Source organism: Meles meles, chromosome 6 (genome assembly GCF_922984935.1).
Source record: "Meles meles chromosome 6, mMelMel3.1 paternal haplotype, whole genome shotgun sequence".
In the NCBI taxonomy this organism is placed as follows: Eukaryota; Metazoa; Chordata; class Mammalia; order Carnivora; family Mustelidae; genus Meles; species Meles meles.
The window spans coordinates 114,528,426-114,553,514 of NC_060071.1; the positions used below are offsets into that span (position 1 = coordinate 114,528,426).

Consider the following 25,089-nt stretch of genomic DNA (forward strand, 5'->3'; position numbering starts at 1 on the left):
CGGTTTCCCTACCTTTACTGAATCGTGAGCTTTCACTTCCCTGAGCGCATTTAGTAGTATTTCATCACTTTTGTGTTTGGCAAAAGTAGAAATCAGTCTATAAACTGATTGGTCTTTTCCCTCTCGACAATTGTTTCCCTATTTAATATATAATATAAACTGTTCCATTTGTGTAAGAAAACATATGATTAGAGACATAGTCCTACATTCTGGATTTAAAATTAAGTACATTTTACAGGATTACAGCCAAGCAAAAACTGCTTTTATGACTGATGCTTGGAATTATTGCATTTTTGCTTAAAAAATAAAATAATTTTTATACTTTTTTGTGTCTTTCTAAATGACAAGAGAAGACGTCAGGTTGTTTGTAAATGAGACATGGAAGATATTTCTTTTTATTCTCAATAAATGAAGAGCCAAACTAAGTGTAATCACCATTATTTCCCCTTTCCACATTCCAAATGATGTATTAAGTGAAATCTATGAATACAAAAGTCACCCTGAGGCAAAAATTCAGAATTATCAGTGTTTTGGGTTTTTTTTTAAAGATTTTATTTGTCAGAGAAAGAGCACACAAGCAGGGGGAGCAGCAGGCAGGGGGAGAAGTAGGCTCCCCAGCTTAGCAAGGAACCTGATGTGGGACTGGATTCCAGAACTTTGGGATCACCACCTGAGCTGAAGGCAGGTGCTTAACTGACTTAGCCACCCAGGCATCCCTAGAATTATCAGTTTTAATGCTTTCCATTTTAATGCTATTTTTATAGCGCTAAATGCTATCTTAATAGCATTTTAATGCTACTTTTCCTTTTGCCTCCTAAGTTAAGTCAGTGTCCACATTTGGAATATAAATTAAATTCATATAACCAAGAATGAATAAACATTAAAAACTGCAGGTATCAAGACTGCTACTGTGGTTAGCAGTGTTTAGGAGAGTCAACTGAGTGACTGAATTGTGAGCACATCTGGCTAATCTATATTAACTGTCCTAAGTGCTTACTCTTTTGGAAGCGTTCCACTTAAAGAGGAAAAGCTTAGTTATTTGTTCAGAATTTAAAAAATAGAAATTGAAACAGATACCATTACTTCCTTTTAAGATGTGAACCCTGGAATCATTTTTGTATCGTGTCTGTTGAGAAATAGGTTAAAGAACAGTCTCAAAGTGAGATAAATGCAAGAAGAGTCTTGAGATGCAGGGAGAGAATATTACAACTTCTTTTTGTATTTACTTTTTAATCTCAACATTTTTCTTTCCATTTTTGTGTCTTAAAAAACTGTGCACATGATATGACAGTATAGATTTCTTGAAATCTAGCTATCTGATTTGGAGTGAATGGTAAAAAAATTGTGAGCAAAATAGTCTGTGAGTGTTAAAGAAAAAAATGTTCACTATACTTATTAAAGATAGTGAGACAGACTACTCATGGGCAGCTACTGTGGTGGGCTTTTATAATAGGGGAGAGATATTGAACTCACCTCTGAATACACATGTGGGGATTTATAGCCAATGAGCAGGGTGTGGGGGTCAGTGGATAGAAAATTACTAAGAGGAAATATCAGGGTAAGGGGGATTATTGCTAGACTGAGTCAGCAGTATTCTTATGAGTCAGCAGGTTAGGGTAATCAGACATCACCTGGGGGATAATGAAGAATGAGGAACCCAGTCAGATATGGTCAACCTGACTTAGCATTCTCACTAGAACTGGACACTGCAAGGGAGGACATGGGAGCCCAAAGTCAGGCCTACTCAAAAAGAGAACAAGTATACATGTAGACCTCCAGAGACACTCTCCTATACACACACAGAAATACTTATATTTGCTATTAAAATACAAAGTCCAAATTGTATTTAATACTTAGAAATACTGATGTTCAATCACTATATCAAGGATCAACCAGGGAAACAGTAGAAAAAAATTTATACTATATTAATTTTATTAAATATTTTTAAAGAAAATTTTGCAAGGAACTGACTTGCACAATTTTGGGGGCTGCTTGGGGGTAGGTCTGAAGTCTGTAGAGCAGGCTGTCAGGAAAGGCAAGCTGGAACTTTCAGTCATGAACTGAAGTTGTAGTCCACAGGCAGAACTTCTGGAAAACCTCAGTTCAGCTCTTAAGGCGTTTCACAGGATATCAGGCCCACCCAGATTGCCCTGGATAATCTTTATTTAAATGCCTTCACAGCAACACATAGATGAAGAACTTCAAATCATGAGTTTGAGAGTGGAAGTGTGGGGGGTTGGTGGTCAGGCCTGGAAGTCATTCCAGAAAACCATGTTTGATATAGTGTCATATTTGTGGGAGTGGATTAGTATACGCATACAGAATGCACAAACCAATCCTGTTTTCCACTGTCCAGTAAAATACATCTAAAAGGAACAGCCCTACTTTAACCCGCTGAGCCACCCAGGCACCCCCAAGAACAGCCCTACTTTAAACTTCATTCCAGCCTGCTTCTTTAACTCCCTGCCTCATTTGGCTGGCTTGTCCTTGAGACCTCGGCCTAAGAGCCTACATTTGAAGCCTCTGGCTTCATTCCTAAGCACCATATTCCTCTGTCCAACTCTTGAATCCTGGAGTCCATTGAAGGCTTCCCAATAATATGTAAGACTTATCCCTAGGCAAGCATGCTTTTTAATACGTAAGGGATTCTTCGTGGTAAGCTACCAGATCTGGTGCTTTTGAAAATGCCAAAAAGACTGCTGTTGAAGCCACAGTGGGTGGTGGTGAGGACATCTTGTGACAAGTGCCAGCTGGTTTATACCAGTCTCCATGACAGGCTTTTTTCAGTGGTGGTATTTTACCTCAATTTTAAGATGGACTTTATTATGACTCCTTGTAGTTTAGATTGACGAAAGTTGTAGAAGAAGAAGGGCCAGTACTGAAACAGATAATCATGTTCATCAAAAACAGCACCGACTGCCAGAAAACCTCTTGACAGAGCTGCTTAAAGTGAATTGACTGGTTTAAGCTTTACATTCTCTTCCTGCCACTTGAAAGTTAAAAAGAATGAACAAATAGTAAAATAGCAAGCTAAGTGGTGTTAAGAGTTGAGAAGAGAAAAAGGCCAGAGTATTTGACAAAGTAGTCTTTGGGTCTTTTATTTAATTAAGAATTAGGATTATAGTTTATTTTACCCAGTATGGTTAAGACTGAAACAGCTTGGGATTTTTTTTTTTAAGGTTTTATTTATTTATTTGATAGAGAGACACAGCGAGAGAGGGAACACAAGCAGGGGCAGTGGGAGAGGAAGAAGCAGGCTTCCCACTGAGCAGGGAGCCCGATGTGCGGCTCGATCCCAGGACCCCTGGATCATGACCTGAGCTGAAGGCAGCAGCCCAACCGACTGAGCCACCCAGGCACCCCTCAGCTTGGGATCTTAATAATTGCTATGAAACAAATTCACTTTTTTCTTAAATAAGATACAAAAGTGCCTATTTGCCCATGCATGTGAAGTGATTCAGAGCTTCTGGCAAGGTTAGCTCTAAATGGAAGTAGCTGAAAGAGTTAGTTATTGAATTGCTAAGGTGAATGATGCTACACATTTACATCCTCTTTTCCTCCTCCTTGCATCCAGTTGATATCAATTTTACTTTTCAGGTGACTTACTTTTAAAAACTGTTCAGTTTGAGAAAGTTCCATCACACACAAAAGTAGAAAAAGTGGCATCACAAACCCTCAGGTATATGACCCCATCACCCAGCTTTAACTGATGGCTAAACTTAGTTATATCTAGGCTTGCACCCGCATTCCTGCCACGTCTCCTATCCCAGACATCATTTCATTTGTAAATATCTCTATCTCTAAATGATACAGATTTTTTTTTCTCCAAACATAACCTCAATAGGCAGATATTTTAATAAGGACTGTTACTCGAGACTAGGTGGGTGAGTTTGAGCAAGATATTTAATCTCTCCAAACCTCAAATTATTCATCAGGTGACACTAACTCCCTTTCAGGGCTTTTCTGAAGATTAGCATAACCTCAAAACACCCAGCACAGTGCTTGCCACATTGTAGACATTCAGGAATTGTTCATTCAAGTTCTGACCTTTGGTGGCTTATGCCATTTACTTTGAGAAGCTGTAGAAAAGAAAACAAAAAAGGATGTTTGCTGAGCATTTTAACTGTTGAAAATGATCCTTGAAAAAATTTTTTTTAATTATAACAGGAAGAATGTACAACAGCTAGAAAGTGGAATCAAAGAAGTTTAAATGAGGTAGATCAAAATTATGGGCAAAGTAGAGCCCAATAATAAAGACTTCGTGTGAACTTACGCGAAATACAGACTATTTGATTAATCTTGGGATTTTTTTTTTTCACATGATCTCCAACTGCTATTTGTGACGATATGATAACTATTTGTCTGAACTATAAAAGACATAAAGCCTTCTGTTTTCTTTTGTAGCGTTTCTGGAACTTTTAGCCCCTCATAGTCAAATAGCAGTTGTGTTCTTATTGTCTTCATCTTTTTGGATTTACTTATTGGGTTTACCTGTTTACTTTCTCTCCTCTTCTGTGCTCGCTTCGGCAGCACATATATTCTCTCCTCTTCTGTCCTAGGAAAATATTTAGTAGAAGGTTGGATTTAATTTTCTAAGCATTATATTAAATAAATTTCCTTGCCAGATAATACAGTATCCTCAGTTGTGCCAAACATTATAAAGATAAATCTGATCATGATTGCCAGCATCTTAATATCTAAACAATAACAAAGTCTTGTTTTGTTTCATTTTAAAAATATGTGGTAATGATAAAGGAGATAAAATACAGTCACAGTGAGAGTCAGCAGCTTGAATACGTTTGTAATTAGATGATTACAGATGGTTACCCTCAGGCTGATGAAGTGAAATGTTAGAAGAGAAAAGGCACATTAAATAGATTAAGTCTCAGTTATGAATATATTAATGTAATTAATTAGCATTTTCTCAACCTTTAAAATTTTGAAAATCAATACTTGATAGTTGTTGGTTTTTACTACAAAGTGACTACTTTTTTTAAAGTGACTATTTCTGATAATCATTTCCCACTAAAACTTGTATCATGTGATAATTTTTCCCATAAATTTTCCACATTAAAAAAAAACTACATTTCAAAAAACTTTTTTGACTGCTACTTAGAGCAGCTTGATTGGTGAAAACTGTTTCTTTCAAAAAGCAAAAATCATAATTATGGCAAGCAAAATAAGTCAGAGAAACACAAATGTCTTATGAGTTCATTCATATGTGGAATTTAACAGAACAAACAAGTGAAGGGTTTAGAGAGAGAGGTAACCCAAGAAATAGAGTCTTAACTAAGAGAACAAACTGTTGGTTACCAGAGGAGAGGTGGGTGGGAATGGGGGAAATAGGGGATGGAGATTAAGGAATGAATTTGTGAGGAGCACCAGGTGTTGCATGGAAGTGTTGAAACACTAAATTCTGCACCTGAAATTAATATTACACTGTATGTTACCTAACTGGAATTTAAATAAAGCCCTAAAAAAAAAAGAAAAATAGGGGCACCTGGGTGGCTCAGTGGGTTAAGCCTCTGCCCTCTTCTCAGGTCTTGATCCCAGGGTCCTGGGATCGAGCCCCGCATCAGGCTCTCTGCTCAGAGGAGAAGCCTGCTTCCTCCTCTCTCTCTCTCTCTGCCTGCCTCTCTGCCTACCTGTGATCTCTGTCTGTCAAATAAATAAATAAAATCTTTAAAAAAAGAAAAGAAAAAGAAATTTAAAAAGAAAAAAATAAAAATCATAAATACTAAGTGTAAGTGGGATAAATTATAACCTTTGTGCCCCAGCCCTAGGAGAAATCTCTGGGCGAAGAAAACAATTCTCCCTCTTTTCCATATATTTGCCTTGCTGGCCTATTTGATCAGCTAAGATAAGGAAAAGCAAGAATTTCAAAGTTTAACTGTGTCTTTGAGTAGACAGATGGCAGACTTAGAATAGATGACTCTAACATGAAATGGGCACCACTGTGGTCTTTTCTTATGCACAAGTAGGCCTCTGGGCATGATTAGGAAACTGGAGGTTAAGAAATGAGGAATGGAAACCACTCTGCAAAACAGTATAAATAACTACATCTGTTATAGCTAGGAACTTACATAAAATGTGTTTTATTTAGAAAATGTTTCTCCTTAATATGAAATGATTAATTCATTGAATAAATATCATTGCTCACATACTATATTGGTATATTTTAGGTCCTGAAGATTTAATATTTTAAAAAGTCCCTGCCTTCATATAGCTTCCTTTCTAATTGGCAGACAAATATCTATAATTTATATTAAAAATATATAATGTAATTTTAGCTAATAAGTACTATGTAGGGTGGAATATTCAAATATGGAACTGGTATGGCCAGCTTATGATATTTGGTATGGTTTCACATCCCCTTGTATTCCCTTGTGTTTTCTCTCTTCTTTTTCTGCCTTACTTCCCTTTCCTGCTCACTCCAACTTCCTTGACATTGAACTTCCCAATAAAGTGTTAGTTTATAAGCTTCCCCTCCCCGCTCCCACCCACTCCAAGTGTGAATGTGGGCCAGTTTAGTGGCTGGTGTTAGGCCTTTCATTGCTGGATCCAGGGAAGGTCTGGGAGATGCATCAGGATCTGGGGCAGCAGCTATCTGCTTTCCAACACAGAAGTAAAGTATTTTAATATTATAGCAATTGATGTAGCCATGATAATGTATATCCACTGAAAATCAGACATGGTCTTTGAAGAAAAATAGGGCAGGCTAAGAGGATAGGGTGATAGAATAATGCTGTGTTAACTCTATCCTTTCTGAGTATAGTGTCCTTGGGAGGTATCTGTGTATGCGCATGTGTGCACACACACACACACACACACACACACACACACACACACGTGGATAATTTATGTCTGTTGGATGACCAGAGAGCATGGGAGTTACTCCTTTACCACACAGTGATGGAGAGATTCAGTGGGACAGGAACTAGGAATTCCAAAGCCAACCCTACACTCTTCTGATGAAGCCTCCTTTTTGTTGTTCTGGACTGAATAATTCATATTTTAGGATATTTGTTACAATGCATTATTGTTTCCTATAGATCAAACTGGTGGAATAGAGACAGATACAAATCCTAGTGCAAGACAAAAGCCTTGTGTGGGGGTTGTTTTCTGTGTGTGTCTAAGGGGAGCAGAGTTTGGTGCGCCCGGGTGGCTCAGTGGGTTAAAGCCTCTGCCTTCTGCTCGGGTTGTGATCCCAGGGTCCTGGGATCGAGCCCCACATTGGAATCTCTGCTCAGCAGGGAGCCTGCTTCCCCCGCCCCCCGCCCCTCTCTCTGCCTGCCTCTCTGCCTACTTGTGATCTCTATCTGTCAAATAAATAAATACATAATCTTTAAAAAAGTGGGGGAGCAGAGTTTGCTAAAACGATATTCTAGGAAGCTCAGGAGCACCCTTGTTTCTGAGGTTGATCTCTGCCCACTTAATCACATGTTCTCTGAGGCCTTGAATGAATTGTATCCTCACTTTATTTTCTTTTTTAAAAGATTTTATTTATTTATTTGACAGACAGAGATTACAAGTAGTCAGAGAAGGAGGCAGAGAGAGAGAGGAGGAAGCAGGCTCCCTGCTGAGCAGACAGCCTGATGCAGGGCTGGATCCCAGGACTCTGGGATCATGACCCAAACCGACAGCAGAGGCTTTAACCCACTGAGCCATCCAGGCGCCCCTACTCACTTTATTTTCAACCTTTTCCTCATTTCTGTCTTTTCCTTTTTTCTATGAATGTGTAAGTCTCTTTTGTTCTATAAAACACTTTTCCTGTCACTCTGACTACTCATTGATTTACTCCATTTTGTTTTTTGATTTTTTTTTTTTTGAAGATTTTATCTGTTTGACACGGAGAGAGAGAGATCACAAGTAGGCAGAGAGGCAGGCAAAGAGAGTGGGGGAAGAAGGCTCCCTGCTGAGCAGAGAGCCTGATGATGGGCTTGATCCCAGGACCCTGAGATCATGACCTGAGCCAAAGGCATAGGCATAACCCACTGAGCCACCCAGTCACCCCTCCATTTTTTTAAAATGTTTATTTATTTATTATTTATTTCTAGATTTCATTCATTCATTTGAGAAACAGAGAGAGAGAGTACAAGCAGGGAGACAGAGGGAGAATCAGGCTCCCCGCTGAGCTGGGAGCCCAACATGGGGCTCCATCCCAGGACCTGGAGATCATGACCTGAGCTGAAGACAGACACTTAACCATCTGAGCCACCCAGGAGGTGTCCCTGTTTTTATTTATTTTTTAAAGTAGTCTCTTCACCTAACATGGGATTTGAACTCACAACCCCAAGATCAAGAGTCGCACACTTTACCAGCTGAGCCAGCCAGGCACCCCTGATTTACTCCATTGTCTATAATGCTTTCTATACTGCCTCCATTCCATCTCACCTCACCTTCAGTCAGCTGTGATATAGCTTTACTCTCTGGGCTTCCACAAAAAACCTTTCTCTCACAGGTTACCAATCAATTTCCAAATCCAAGGGCTTTCTGTCTGAGAGGACCTACCTACCATTTGAAAATTTTGACTCCCCATCATGTGAAACAATTCGTCCTTTGGTTATCTTTCATTGCAGTCCCTTTCCCACCTTCTAAGTGTAAATGTCACCAAAATTCTAGGCAGGATTTTCTCCACCTTCTGTGTTCCCTTTCTTACCGGCTGCACTGTCTGGAAAGCCTAAAAAAGCCTAAAGCCACACTAAAAGCCTTAACATAATTTTTTACCTCAACCCTCTTCATCCAATCACACATTGATAGCATCTGGAAGGAAAAACCACACCATTTTCATGCACCCTTGCTTTCTCCACTGCTACTATCCTTAGTCCTTCATTATAGTTTGCTTGGACTTTCAATAGTTTTAAACCAACTTTGCCTCCATTTTCTTCCTCCATCAGCCTCTTCTCTATAAAGTCACCAGTGTTTTATCTTTTAAAAAGACAGAAAAAATCCTTAACTCTCCTACTTAAACCTTCAGTGTACTTTTGGTTTTAAAAAGTAGAGTAATACAAATTTCTCTCTGTTTCCTCCCATTTTTTTCCTTCCTTCCTTCCTTCCTTTTCGTGGTTCCTTCATTCATTCCTTTGTACTTTAAGTAGGCTCCTTGCCCAGCAGGGAGCCAAGTGCGGGGCTTGACCCTGAGATTAAGACCTAAGCAGAGATCAAATATCATTGTCACTTAACAATCTAAGCCACCCATGCGCCCCTCCTTCCATCTTCAAACAAGATTGTTAAAGAATGAAAAAAAGTTATTAATCCTGAAGGACCAAGCAAACAAGAGAGAAGAAAAGAGGTTTTAATCGGGGGCGCCTGGGTGGCTCAGTGGTTTAAGCCGCTGCCTTCGGCTCAGGTCATGATCTCAGGGTCCTGGGATCGAGTCCCACATCGGGCTCTCTGCTCGGCGGGGAGCCTGCTTCCCTCTCACTCTCTCTGCCTGCCTCTCTGCCTACTTGTGATCTCTCTCTGTCAAATAAATACATAAAATCTTAAAAAAAAAAAAAGGTTTTAATCGATTTATAGAAGAGGGAAATTGAATGGAATAGTGATACTTGATTTAGCAGGGTGGAGGAACTAACAGTTTAAGGAACAAAACTCAGACGTGTTAATGAAAAATAAGACAGTTAACTCTGAAGAATCCCTGAGAGACTCAGTACTTATAGATACCAAATCCACAATATGGCATTAGACCTAACACCAAAAGCCTGTCATTGGAATACCAGTTCCCCTTTCCCATTCCATTGATCCTCACCCCTATAAATGAACAGACAGCCAAAGATTCCAGACATTGGAGGAAAACCTCCAACGAAAACCAAATAGGACCTGGAGAAAATAGGACCATGTAGGGAAAACTTTAAAATAATTTTTCTCAGGGCACCTGGGTGGCTCAGTGGGTTAGGCCTTTGCCTTCCGCTCAGGTCATGGTCTCAGGGTCCTGGAATCAAGCCCCACATCGGGGTTTCTGCTGAGTGAGGAGCCTGCTTCCCCTTCTCTATCTGCCTCTTTGCCTACTTGTGATCTCTCTCTCTCTCTGTCAAATAAATAGAATCTTTAAAAAAATTAAAATAATTTTTCTCAGGGCCCCTGGGTGGCTCATTTGATAAAGTCTTCATCTCAGGTCATGCTCCCAGAGTCCTGGGATAGGGCCCCACATGGGACACCCTGCTCAGTGGAGAGCCTGCTTCTCCCTCTTCCTCTGATGCTCCCACTGCTTGTGCTCTTTCACTCTACTATTCTCTCACTCTATCTCAAATAAATAAAAACAAAATCTTTTAAAAAGTAAAGTAAAATAAAATAATTTTTTTTTTAAGATTGATTTATTAGAGAAAGTTCGCATGAGTGAGCTGTAAGCATGAGCAGGGAGGACAGGCAGAGTGAGAGGGAGAATCCTTAGAGCCGACCCCTCCTGAACATGGAGCCCAACAAGCGGCTCCATCTCACCACTCTGAGATCATGACCTGAGCCAAAATCAAGAGTTGGTCTCTCAACCAACCTGAGCCACCCAGGTGCCCAAAATAATTTCTATTATACTGATAAGGAGTTTTCTTCCATAGAAGAATAACGATGATGTTACATGTAATTATGTATGTAATTATATGTAATATCTAACTACACATCAGTTATAAGAAAGAGTTTCATACACATTATACATAGATATACATTATGTATATATATGTGTGTGTCTAAAAGATATATACAACATACAGGTCCATATTAGGTATGTATTGTATATGTATATAAAATATGTTATTAGTTAACAAGAAAGAGCTCTTGGAAATGAAAGAATTCTCACAGAAAGTAGAATAAGGGGACACCTGGGAGTAGAATAAAGGGACACCTGGGAGGCTCAGTCGGTAAAGCATCTACCTTCAGTTCAGGTCATGATCCTGGAGTCTGGGGATCAAGCCCTGCATCAGGCTCCCTGCTCAGCAGGGAGTCTCCTTTCCCCCTTTCCTCTGCTCTTCCCCCCACTCCTCCTCTCACTCACTCTCTCTCAAATAAATAAATAAATAATTTTTTTTTAAAGTAGGATAAAAGCAAAGAAATGGAAAAAAGAAAAAACATTTCTATTCAGTTTTTAATTTTAATTCCAGTATCGTTAACATACAGTGTTATATTAGTTTCAGGTGTACAGTGTAGTGATTCATTGCTTCCATACATCACCTGGTGTTCATTACAAATGTGCTCCTTAATCCATCACTTATTTCACCCATCCCTCCACCCACCACCGATCTGGTAACCATCGTTAGTTCTCTATATAGTTAAGAGTCTGTTTTTTGGTTTGTCTCTTTTTTCTCCTTTGTTCATTTGTTTTGTTTTTTAAATGCCATATATGAATAAAATCATATGATATATGTCTTCAGAAGAAAAAAATTTAAAGAACTTATAAGGTTCAGTTAATATGAGATACAGAAAGAGAGAAGAAAGAAAATGGAAGACAGTCATCTATCAAAGAAATGATTCAAAAACATGTCCTAGAACAGAAGGACATGAGTCTTTACTATGTCTCCCAAAGAGTAAATGAGAACACACATCTAAGGTATGTTATTGTAGGGGCATCTGCGTGGCTCAGTCAGTTAAGTGTCCAACTCTTGATCCAACTCAAGTCTTAATCTCGGGGTCAGGAATTCAAGCCTGGTGATGATTAAAAAAAAAAGAAAGAAAGAAAGAAAAAGAAGAAGTATGTTATTGTAAAATGTCAGTATCCGGGGCGCCTGGGTGGCTCAGTGGGTTAAAGCCTCTGCCTTCGGCTCAGGTCATGATCCCAGGGTCCTGGGATCGGGCCCCGCATGGGGCTCTCTGCTCAGCAGGGAGCCTGCTTCCCTTCCTCTCTCTCTGTCTGCCTCTCTGCCTACCTGTGGTCTCTGTCTGTCAAATAAATGAATAAAATCTTAAAAAAAAAAAAAAATCAGAGTTCCTAGTAGTTCACACTAGAGAACCCCAGACACAGGTGATACAATAGACTTTAAAAAAAAAAAAAATGTCAGTATCCTAGGCCTACAGAGAAGATCTAAAGAGCATTCATGATAGTGTTGGGGTGGGAGTGGTAGACCTTGGCAGAATGAACTCCTCCACCAGGGTGGGAATTCAGTATCTAAAATCAATTTTTAAATAACCTTTAATGGGCTCCTGTGTGGCTCAGTTGGTTAACTGACTTCTGCTCAGGTCTTAGGATCAATCCCCATATGGGGCTCCCTGCTTAGTGGAGAGACTGCTTCTCCCTCTGCCCTTCACCCCACTCGTGCTCTCTGTCTTGTATTCTGTCTTGCTCCGAAATAAATTTAAAAATCTTAAAAAGCAAATAACCCTTAAGAGCATTGTTTAGAAATATGGCTGTAGAGGTGCCTCAGTGGCTCAGTTATTGGGTGTCCTCGGCCTCAGGTCATGAGCCCAGGGTCCTGGGATTGAGCCTCACATTGGGCTCCCTGCTTGGCGGGAAGCCTGCTTGTCCCTCTCCCACTCCCCTTGCTTGTGTTCCCTCTCTGGCTGTGTCTCTCTGTCAAATAAATAAAATCTTAAAAAAAATAAATGGCTGTAAATTTGGGTAAACATCTAAGAGTTTAGGATAGTTGCCTGTAAATAGGACTGGGAGAAGAGCACTCCTACTGTTAGAGTATGTCTTTTTTAAAACTGTAGACTTTTTTTTTTTGGTAAGCCCTATGCCCAAAGAAGGCTTTGAACTCATGACGTTGAAATCAAGAATGGCATGCTGGGGCACCTGGGTGGCTCAGTTGGTTAAGTGTCTGCCTTCAACTCAGGTTATGATATCAGGGTCCTGGGATTGAGCCCTACATCAGGGAGCCTGCTTCTCACTCTCCCTCTGCTCTTCCCTTCCTCTCTCAATCTGATAAATAAAATAAAATAAATTTAAAAATTTTTAAAAATAAAATCTTAAAAAAAGAAAAAGAGTTGTGTGCTCTACTGATTGAGCCAGCCCAGTGCCCCTTAAAGTGTAGACTTTAATTGCTTTGCAAAATAATAAGTAGTATTAACAAATACCTTGCTAGCTAGCTTCCTTGTTCCCTTTTGCCTGCAGATAAGCCTTACATTTTCAGAGTCTGGTCTCTAAAATCAGGCTGCCTCCTGCCTTCCGATCTCATTTATCAGCCCTCTCTCCGCAGCCTTACACAATTTGCACTCCAATCACTTATTCCTTCCAGAACATCGACTGAGCACCTACTGTGAGCTAGTGGATGTAGAAAGGTCTAATGAATGGTCTAATGGCAGAAACAGATGCATAAAAAATAAGCACTTCCATGCATTTGATGATTCAACAAAAGTATGGACAATGGTTTATTCTGTGGGAATCCCAAAGAAAGAGCAACATGTTGCCCGAGTTTGTCTCTTACTCAGAGCTCCATGCCCTTGATAATGGTGATTTGTGTGTTTGGAATTTTTTGTGGCCATACAAAAGGACAACATGAAACTTTCTCTTACTGGTCCTATCCTGTCCTTCCTCCCACAAAGTCTTTTCTTTCTTGCTCACCAATCACTGTGTCCGTTGTGCTCTGATTCTTTTTTACTCAGCAAGCATTATAAGATAATTAAGAACTCCAGCTGTGGAGTGGAGAAGACTCTGGCACGTAATACGTGACAGGGCAGGCTACGTATCTGCTTAGTGTCCAGTTACTTCATTTAGATGGAAGGTAAGTCTGCTCATAGAATAGGGTTGTTTTGAGTATTATGTGGGATAATTCATTTTAAATGCATGGAATATAGTGTTTATTATGGTCATATCAGTTTCCCTGTTGGATACAATCCTGAGGGGGACAAGGATTGTGTTTGCTTCAACTTTGTATCACTGATGTCTCATTCAGAGCTTGACAGTGGCCAGGCCCCCGTTTGCTATGATAATATAGGAAGAAAGAAAAGCAGATTTAATGGAGACTGTGGGACCGGAATTCGTATTAAAGGAAGGATAACATCTAGTCTATCTTGGATAACATCCCCCAGATGGGCGTGGCCAGTGCAAAAAGTCCATCATTGAGAAAGAGTATGTGGGAGCCACTGAGGCAATTAGCTTGCTTATAGAGAGGGTGTGTGTTGGGTTAGTGGGAGATAAGTTTGGTACGTGGGATGAAGTTGTGAGCATGAACAGGGGCAGAGGTATTTAGACCTGAGATGGTAAACAGGGACTCAGAGACTCTCTTAAGCAAGAATAATGCTACAATGCCAAATCTTAAGGAAGGTTCGTGTGTGAGTCAGAGGGAATGCAAGACTCCCTCCCACACTCTCCACACCTGATGAGTCACCACGATTGGTATGGAACTACATAAAAAGCATGCATCTGAGTTCCAGCAGTGAAAGAAAAATCAAGAGACAAGTCTGGCTACCTGAGCAGCAGGGACAAGCAAAGATACATTTGAAAAGGAGAGAAGATTTAGAAGAAAACTGGGAGAGCAACATTCATTTTTTTTTTTTAAGATTTTATTTATTTGATAGAGATCACAAATAGACAGAGAGGCAGGCGGGGGGGGCGGGGGGGGGGGAGCAGGCTCCCCGCCGAGCAGAGAGCCCAATGTGGAGCTCAATTCCAGGACCCTGGGATCGTTACCCGAGCCGAAGGCGGAAGCTTTAATCCACTGAGCCACCCAGGTGCCCTGCAACATTCATTTTTGAACTCAGTAAATGCTGAAAAAAATACTTACTGAGCTTCTGTTACATGCAGAGCATTGCTGAGTACTGTGATGAATGCAAAGAGTGCTGTGTCTTCTTGTAGAGGCAGTAATACAGGTGCACAGATCTCCACGTGTAGGAAGGAACATGCTAATGCCAGGAGAGAGAGAGAAGATGAATAGAGCATTTTATTTTACTTACTTATTTTTAAAGATTTTAAGTATTTGAGAGAGCAAGAACCAGCAGGCGGCAAGTGAGAGAAGCAAGCTCCCCACCAAGCTGGGAGCCTGATGCTGGGCTGGATCCCAGGACCCCGGGACTATATGGTGGCTGCCCCAAGAATGAGCATTTTAGACCAGTAATTCTCAAACTTTTGTTCTCAGGAGCCCTCTATACTCTTAAAAATTATTCAGGACCCCAAAGAGCTTTTGTTTACATGTCTGTCAATAGTTAAGTATTTGTAATTAAAATTTTTAAATATTTACCTCTTTTTAAGTAACAGTTTTAAACCCATTACATTTTAACATAAGTAACATTTTATGAAAAGTATGTTTAAAAATAGGTAGTAAGAGAGTTGCTCTGTTTCACATACTTGTAAATCTCCTTAATGTCTGGCATATAGAAGATACCTGGATTCTAATAGGTGCCTCTGCCATTGATTCAATCGTGGTATGTTCTTCGGTTTGAGTATTTGAAGAAAATCTGGCCTCCTACCGATATAGAGTAGGAAAACGGAGGAATTCTCAGACTCCTTGACTGGGTCTTGGAGATCCTCAGGGGTCCTCAGTCCGTATTTTCAGAATTCTTTTTCCAGATGGTAATCAGTTATTTAACCTTCCAGTTAGGAGCTGTTTTTAGGTGACTGCCACATTCCCAACATCAATGGGGCTAACAGAAAGTGAATGAAACTTGTTGGATATAAAAAAAATAATATACCGCCCCCAAAAGATACATATGAAAAGAAAGCTGCCTTTCAGCTCCCATCCCAACCACCCAGATTCCCATGCAGGAGGCAACCAACATACCACTTTTTTTGTCTTTCCGACCAGAAATATTCTTTTTTTTTTTTTTTAAATATTTTATTTACTTATTTGTCAGAGAGAGAGAATAGAGAGCAGCAGTGAGAGGGAGAAGTGGGCTCTTTGGAGCCAGACACAAGACTCAATCCCAGGACCCTAAGATCATGACCTGAACCAAAGGCAGATGCTTAACTAACTAAGCCACCCAGGCGTCCCTCACCAGAACTACTCTTTGTCTAGATCAGATAACATGTGACATACAATGACCAGTTAACAATATACCTTGGAGATTTGTTCATATATACATACAAAGCATACATTATTTTATAATACTGCTTATTGTGGATATGGTATTATTACAATGCTGTAAAAACTCTTGCTTATGCATCTTTATGCACATACACCAGTATATCTTTTGCATAAATTATTAGAAACAGAATTGTTGGGGTGAAGAGATGTACATTTACATTTTGACAGCTACTGCCAAATTTGACCACCATAAAATATTTATTTCTCCAATTTTATACATCCCAATGTATTATGAAATTATTTTAGCTTTGTCATCCAGTGAGTGAAAAAGTGCTGTGGTGCCTGGGTGGCTCAGTGGGTTAAGTGTCTGCCTTCAGCTCAGTTCAGGATCCCTAGGTCCTGGAAATGGAGCCCTGCATCGGGCTCTCTGCTCAATGGGGAGCCTGCTTCTCTCTCTTCCTCTGTGTGCTCTCTCTCTCAAATAATTATGATTTTTTAAGATTTTATGTATTTATTTTTTTAAAGTGGAAAAGTTCTATTGCATTATAATTTTGATTCGCATTTCTACTAGGTGCTTTTCATTTCAGTGTGTTAAGCTGTTTCTTGCTTATTTTTCTACTGGAACATTGGTTTTATTTATTTGTAGAAACTTTATATAAAGGCAGTGCTGGAAATGGGATATTCTGGTAAGCCTGAAGATACACTGTAGAAGACAGGCTAATATGGGGCAGGGTGTCCAGATAAGGAATACACCAAAAGGGCAGGTAAAAGGATGTTAAAGACTGTTTCTATTTGACATGTTTTATAGGCCTGTGGTTCGTAGGTATTGCTGACTGGTGTGGTCATCTCCAAGCTGGAGTCTGCAGGGTAAGTCATTGAGATTCGGGAATAAAATATTAGAACTTAGGGGTTCCTGTGTGGCTCAGTTGGTTGAGCATCTGCCTTCGGCTCAGGTCACGATCCCAGGGTCCTCAAATCAAGTCCTGCATCAGGCTCCCTGCTCCACCGGGAGCCTGCTTCTCCCTCTGCCTCTGCCTCTCTCTCTGTCTCTCATGAATACATAAATTTTTAAAAATCTTTAAAATGCTAGAACTGATATTTAAATTTATTTTTTACCTACAAACAAGAAATTCGTTTTTACTAATATTTAATATATGGAATGCCACTTGCATCTTTACTGTCTGAAGGTCAGATGGTCACATAAGGTGGTGTGGGCATCCAGGAACAAGAACAAGAATTCAGGTGTCACTCATCTGTGTTTGCTCCTTTTTAGCACATTGCAATGCATTGTACAATGGTAAAGAAAAATATTTAACCAATTATAATATCTAGTGTTAACTACACTAACCTCACAAAAGGGGTATTGGTGTCTTGCCAGGATTCTCTTTCCTGGTCATTGCTCCCATTCCCCATATGCTGTCGATTCTTGGCTGCTAACAGCTCATAGCTGTACTCTTCTACGTGGGAGAATTGCCTGAAATGAAGGGGGCTACCTAATCAGAGAGGTTAGACACTACCATCCCCCTTCCATCCACACCCCAGACAACCTGTTAGCTGATGACTGAATGTAAGGCCTGCTTCGTTTCCTCAAGATGAGATGACTTCCTGGCAACATCCATACTCCAGAGCTCCTTGTGGGATCAGACTGAGGATAAACTTCATCTGGAACCCACATCTATGGCTAACCCTTCCTCCTACCCTGTTTTTTTTCTAACTGCCTTACAGGTTTCTTCTTAACATCACTTTCTCAAAAAAAAAGTCACTGGAATCCTCATCTCAGACTCTGCTTCTTTAAGAAACTGGCTGAAGACAATAAGCATATAATTTTAAAACAGTCACACAAAGACAAAAGTGGAAAAGATCAGTAATAAAAGCAAAATTGGGGCACCTGGGTGGCTCAGTCAGTTAAGCGTCCGTTTGCCTTCTGCTCAGGTCATGATCTTAGAGTCCTGGGTTTGAGCTCTGTGTCCTGTCGGGCTCCCTGCTCAGCGAGAAGTCTGCTTCTCCCTCGTCCTCTGCCCTCTGCCCCTCCCCGCACTTGTGCACATGGGTGTCTCCTTCTCCAAATAAATAAAATCTTTAAAAATAATTAATTTTAAAAAATAAAAGCATAAGTAACAACAAAATAGATTTTTCTTCTAGTCTGGTCTGTTCTTAGCCAAAATATGTGATAAAAATGGCAGTTTAATGGGATCAAACAAGAAGTCAGCTAAAAGAATTAGCAGCTACAAAGAAGACCATTTGAAGTATGGGCTTCTATTCACTTTTCTAGGAAGTGAATCTTGCCTTAGTGACTAAAATGGTTTGAGATATTACCTAATAAATAAAACACTGTTAGCAAGATATTTAAAAATCTATGCATCCGGAATGTGAAGCTAAATCCCAGCAATCTTTTCAGTGATGTTTAAAATTATGTGACATGTGGGGTGCCTGGGTGGTTCAGTTCGTTAAGCATCTGACTCTTGATTAAAGGCTCAGGTCTTGATCTCAGGGCCATGAGTTCAAGCCCCACATTGGGCTCCACTCTGGGCATGAAGCCTACTTAAAAAATAAAACAAAAAAATAAAATTGTGTGACATGCAACACTTTATACAATTTCACATTAAATTAAGTGGTGAATGTTTAGAATTCTAAGATACCTTCTGAGGTTTCTTAACAATGAGAGACAAAACAAAAATAAGATTAAAAAGAAACCAGTTGGGCGCCTGGGTGGCTCAGTGGGTTAAAGCCTCTGCCTTCAGCTCAGGTCATGATCCCAGGGTCCTGGGATCGAGTCCCGCATTGGGCTCTCTGCTCAGCAGGGAACCTGCTCCCTCCTCTCTCTCTCTCTCTGCCTGCATCTCTGCCTACTTGTGATCTCTCTCTGTCAAGTAAATAAATAAAATCTTAAAAAAAAAAAAAAGAAACCAATTTACCACAACACTTACACGCTATTCCTTCTTGCCATAGCTAAAATAATTTAAAGAATTTATAAAAAGAGACAACTAACACTCATTCTTTTAGGTAACATACACTAAAAAGAATATGCATAGAAAATATGGTGGAGAATTGAAGAAACAAGGAAACAAGTGTTAGAACAAATTATGCAGTGTGGAAAATTCCTATTAATTTGGGTGAAAATAAAAGTGTTTCTGGTATGGCTCAGCATATGCTATTTGTTAAATTCAGGGTCAATAATGAAATACAGGAAGAACTGTTTTCTTAAACCATTAAAAGAAAGATATCCTAGAGAGAGTATGTTTTTAATAATAAATGACTTCTTTAATAAAAATTTTTAATGGGAAAACAAAACTAATTTTTTAAAAGATTTTATTTATTAGAAAGAGAGAGAGAGAGCACTAATGGAGGGGGGAGGGGAAAAGGGAGAAGCAAACTCTCCACTGAGCAGGGAGCCCCATGCAAGGCTTGATCTCAATGACCTGAACTGTAGGCAGATGCTTAACTGACTGAGCCACCAAAGGGCCCCCAAAACTGATTTTTTTAGTGGGGCAACTGACTTCACTAGAATAAATGAATTTTCTGGAATATGGTTACAGTGGTAATAACACATATGAAATTAAATCACTGGATGCATCATTAGCAAGATATAATAACAAGAAAGTTGGAGCCAGACCATACAAATTTCTACAGGATATCATCAATCTAGTATTTTAATAAACAAGACTTTAAAAATTTAGTGCAACCCTTCAAAATAATTTTTAATTATATAGAATGAGTATAAAAAATTTTCATACAAAAGAGGGAGAGGTTCACTGATTTTCCTGTGGCAAATACTTAATAGAGTTGTCAAAGTGAAGAGAAATTACACGTTTTCTTTGTACCAAAAGGAAAGGGTTTTAAATTTCCTGTGTTTCTTATGCTGACAAGGGACTTCCTGTAAAACGCAGTGTAGGGAAATATTTTGGGGAACAGAAAAAAGGAGCAGTTGATCTGATTATTTCAGGTAACAGTGATCTTTTAACAATGAATAGAAAAGTAATTTCTTATCAAACGCATGTATAATTTGAAAATACGTGCTTGGAAATGTTTCTGTTGTGTGATTTTATTGTTGAAAATGACAGTTTTCACCCATAAAACTTCAAGTACACGGAAATTTAGAAGTGATTGTCAAACTTTTTTGAAACTTTTCTAAATGAAGAGTTACAGTAGATTTTTAATCTATTTGTTAGATTAAAAAAAATTGCAGCATCTTCTGGTTGATGTTCGGGAAGGTGGGTATTTCTAGTGGAATTTCACAGGAATCTCCATAGTTAAGATATAGGATAGAATAAATGAGTATCCTTTTTTTTGTACTCATTCCCTTTGAATCTTACTACCTTTTTGAGGTATTTTTTCATCTATAATAACATTAATACCAAGAAGTAAAATAAGTTGAATGTAAACTCACACTCACAAGTATCTTCATATCTAAGATGTTAAACCAAGATGTTCAAAAGTAATGAAATTTTCTTTATTAATATATTTTGTTAGAGCAAAATATTTGAGAAACTTATTAAGTAAAAATTATTTTAAAGATCTTGTTCTTTAAAAATCCTTATTCTGTGTATATTTTATAATATGAAGAACATTGCCATATTACATATAATTTATTAAAGACTGAGAATGGACACTTACACATTTTTTTTTTAAGATTTTATTTATTTATTTGACAGAGACGCAGCAAGAGAGGGAACACAAGCAGGAGGAGTGGGAGAGGGAGAAGCAAGCTTCCCATGGAGCAGGGAGCCTGATGTGGGGCTCAATCCCAGGACTCCGGGATCATGACCTGAGCTGAAGGCAGATGCTTAATGACTGAGCTACCCAGGCACCCCACTTATACATTTTTTATGGTGCATGTACAGTCCACAAAGTTTAGTGAATAGTAAGTACTGCATTGAAGAATGCTTCTTATTTTTTAATCAAACTCTCCAAACTGATACAATTAAGTATTTTAATTAAATTCTAAAATAAGTGAAAATTCAAGATGTAAGAATGAAAATATAATTTTCAGGTGTTTTCCTGGCCAAACGGTCTGAAATTATACATGGAGTAATGAGTGTGTGGAACTCACACATCCTTTCTGTAATGGGAGAATTACTTTTTTTTTTTTTTTTTAAGATTTATTTTTTTGAGAGAGTGAGAGAGCATGTGCATGGAAGCAGGAAGAAGAAGAGGGAGAAGGAGAAAGAGAATCCTCAAGCAGATTCCCTGCTGTGTGGGGAGCCTGATGCAGGGCTCAATCCTAGGACCCTGAGATTGCAACCTGAGCCACATCGAGAGCTGGGCTCTTAACCAACTAAGCCACCCAGGCACTGCTATGATGAGAGAGTTCTATCAACAGAGCAAACATACTGCATGCTGCATGGTGGATTGGGATCTACCTTACTTGTTGATTATAGAAAGCTAAAAGAAACAGGCCACATATGAGCTGTGGCCTTTCACACGTTAATTCTACTCAGTACAGAAAGGTGATCCAATAAATGTCATAATCTCACCATTTCATCAAGTAGCTAGATCACTCTTGCATTTGCAGGGGTAGAGAGAAGTCCGCAGCATCTCCCCTAAAATTTTCTTCCCAAAGAATGGAAGCTTTCACAGACATTCTTTCTTACCTTATTGGCTGGGGCAAAAATGTATAAGAACAAAAGAATGAGTTCCCTTAAAAACAGTCAAAATTCTAAAGGCAGCCGATTACAAATTTAATACTCTAAGATCAATAGCTTTCTCATAAATTGGAAAGACCCAGTTAGAACATAAAATGAATAAAAGATCCCATATACTTTTTAAAAGATTATATACTCAGGGACAAACCAAAGAAATATGCCAGGCCTGTGCGAAGTCAGCTGGAGGATACTGAAGATGATTTGAGTATATTTTCCAGAGTCAGCTCACTGGTCATTCAGGAGGACTGCTCAGATCTCCTGGATTATATCAGGTCACTTAATGTAAATCCACCGTGGACCCATGTATCTATCCCTTAAAGCTTGGCAATTTATGTTTATATGTGCAATTATTTGCTTAATCTTTACTTTGCCTTCTGAATTTCATAATAGCTTTAGAAACAGATACATTACCTTAGTTACATTTACATAACTCCAGTGTCTTGTATAATTCCTGGTGTAACAGGCATTCAGTAAATGTTTCTTGAGTGAGTGATGAATAAATGATCAACATGGAAAGACATACATTGTATTTAGTAAGAAAGCAGTTGTAAAAATACTGTTCTGTGTAAACCACACATTGAATATAATAACAATCAGAATATTGGCAGCATTATTTTTTGGAACCTGACAGTAGTTCATCTAGATTCTGGAGATGGATGATGGTGATAGTTGCACAAAATGTGAGTGTGCATCAAAATTGTACACTTAAAAATGGTTAAAATGGCACATTTTTATGTATATTTTGCCACAATAAAAAAATCTGGCTGGCCAAAAAAAAAAAAAATCCCATCTAGAAATATGAGAAGAGATGGAAAAAAACCTTTTTAATTTATTTATTTATTTATTTAGAGAGAGAGAGCATGCACGAGCAGGATGAGGAGCAGAGAGAGAGAGAGAGAGAATCTCAAGCAGGCTTCATGCTCAATGTGGAGCCCAAAGTGGGGCTCTATCTCAGGACACTTAGTTCGTGTCCTGAGCCAAAAACCAAGAGTCAGACACTCAACTGACTGAGCCACCCAGGCGATCTGGGAAAAACTTTTTAAAGAAGAACATTAGTAGAGGATTGATTTAGTCTTCCTAGAAATTAAAACTTATTGTAAAGGTGCAGTACTTGAAACACTTGCAATCAGATAAACAAATCAACGAATCCTAGTGAAGACTACAGAAAAAGACTAATATCTATATGGGAATTTAGTACAGATAAAGATAACATTTCAGAATGAACACAAAGGTTATTCAACATTAGTTTTGGGAAAGTAGGATAGCCAACACAAAGAAATCAACAATTCCACTTTGAATTCATGTATAAAATGTATATACAAAGATGGTCACTATATCACAAATTTTTAAAAACCTAGCGATATCAGGGCCCCTGGGTGGCTCAGTCTTAAGTTAAGCATCTTCCTTCGGCTCAGGTCCTAATCCCAGGGTCCTGGGATGGAGCCCCGCATCAGGCTCCCTGCACAGTGAGAAGCCTCTCTTCCACCCTCTCCACTCCCCCTGCTTGTGTTCCCTCTCTCACTGTGTGTCAGATGAATAAATAAAATCTTCTAAAAAAATAGCCATATCTTAAATGTACAAATAGAATACTAGTTAAATTATGCTTTAAGAATACAATAATGGGTATTAAAATCAAGTAGATCCTTATCATACACATTTTTAAATGAAAAAAATTGTACAGAACCATATATATATAGCTCATTTTTAAATTGTAAAAGGATATATATGCTAGTGTATACATTTTAATTAGTTTTTAAAAGTTGGGTTTTTGTTGTTATTGTTGTTGTTTGTTTGTCTGTTTGAGAGAGAGAGAGAATGCAGGCAACCAGGGGGAGGGGCAGAGGAAGAAGGACAAGTGGACTTTCCACTGGGTGCAGAGCCTGATGCAGGGCTGGATCCCAGGACTCTGTGATCAAGCCCTGAGCTGAAATCAAGAGTCAGCTCACTTATCCAAATGAGCCACCCAGGCACCTCTGAACTTTTTAAAATATATTCACTAGGAGCACCTGAGTGGCTCAGTAGGTTAAGCGGTCTGACTCTTGATTTCAGCTCAGGTCTTGATCTCAAGTTTGTGAGACTGAGGGCCACGTCAGGGCTAGGGTCAGGGCTAGGCACTGAACACAGAGCCTGTTTAAGATGCTTCCTCTCAACAACAACAACAAAATTCTCCCTTTCCCTCTGGCCCTCCCCCTCTTGCACTCGGTCAAGAGTGCGCGCTCTCTCTCTAAGACAAATTTGTGAAATTAAAAAGATTTTCATCAAAAAGTTTTTTTTTAAATACTCGACTGATTTTTTTTTCCAACTGATTTTTAAGAAGCTAATAAAATGGTTCATCTCAAAGAATTCTGGTGAATTTTGTTTAACTGACATTTAGCTATAAATTAATACACTTTATAGATAATATAAAAATGTTCATATTACTGCTGATCAGTTTAGGACTTCTCAGGACAGTGAAAGTAAGTTGTTAATGTTACTTCCTGATTTTGTAAACCTCCAATATATTGTTTTGAATAGCTGCAAAGGAAGAGAGAAGTTCTTTCTTTGGAAAAAACAACTACTGTTTTACTCTTATGTGGTTACGCACATTACTAGATTTTCAAAATAGCACTAATTTTGATTCTAGTGAGAATACACTCTTCATAAGATAAAAATATTCAGACTATCCTAGAAACACCATAAACAGAAATAGAACAAAATCTTTTTAAATGCCAACCTGTATCATCAGAATTTGTATTGAGAACTTATTTGAAACATTTATATATTGTGAACCTTGAAAAAGGTAGCATACATAGGTTAAGGTTTCACTGATATTACTAATGATATATTTGCTATGTACATAATGTTGGAAATTCCTATCACTGCATTAGTCACGCTCTTTTTTGAACATGGTAGAGAGGAAGATCTGTGTAAGTCTGGCAATGATTAATTTCCAATCTGGTAATACATAGTAGCCTTTTATACTTTGAACTGATTTATTAATTAATTACTAAGTCTTCATCCTCTTGTTATTGATTTGTTTTAGACCTAGAAAAGTGTTCCCTACATCCCCTAGTCCTTAATCAGATGAGATTTTTTTATTGGAGTCTTAAGCTCCAGTAACATAAGAGAGAGATGCATTTTTTTCCAATTGTTTTATTGTTTTGTAATTATTAGGGTACTAATTTGTGGGATTTTTTTTTCCTGCAATACAAATGTCCTTAAAGTGAAGTATTTTTTTAATTTAATTTTATTTATTTATTTGAGAGAGACCAAAAGCAAGAGAGATCACAGAGAGAGAGGGAGAAGCAGACTCGCTGCTGAGCAGAGTCAGATGCAGGGCTCGATTCCAGGACCCTAAGATCATGACCTGAGCTGAAGGCAGACACTCAACCAGCTGAGCCACCCAGGCACCCCTGAATTGAAGTTCAGGACTTTCTGCTTGCATAGCAGAAAATAAAATGCTGATTTGAAATATCTGGATAAATTTAGGGAGAAGTCAAAAACTTCACTTTGTTAGTTTACTCTAGAAAAAACTGAAGTTATTAAATATACGTTATTGAATGCATTAGAGGAAGGTTTATATGAAC

The 25,089-nt window shown here is 38.7% G+C and overlaps 2 long non-coding RNA genes across 3 annotated transcripts in view; one reads left to right on the forward strand and one right to left on the reverse strand.

The window, feature by feature from the left end:
- Positions 1 to 25,089, forward strand: part of LOC123944404 — a 60,168-nt gene that overhangs the window by 1,049 nt on the left and 34,030 nt on the right. For both annotated transcript variants that reach the window (XR_006818787.1, XR_006818786.1), the window contains exon 2: positions 16,690 to 16,748. This is a non-coding gene — a long non-coding RNA (uncharacterized LOC123944404). The remainder of the gene's footprint in view (positions 1 to 16,689; positions 16,749 to 25,089) is intronic.
- LOC123944405 lies at positions 4,541 to 15,513 on the reverse strand. Its single transcript, XR_006818788.1, has 3 exons — positions 15,243 to 15,513; positions 14,646 to 14,763; positions 4,541 to 4,555 (listed from the first exon to the last, which is right to left on the reverse strand). It is a non-coding gene; the product is annotated as an uncharacterized LOC123944405 (long non-coding RNA).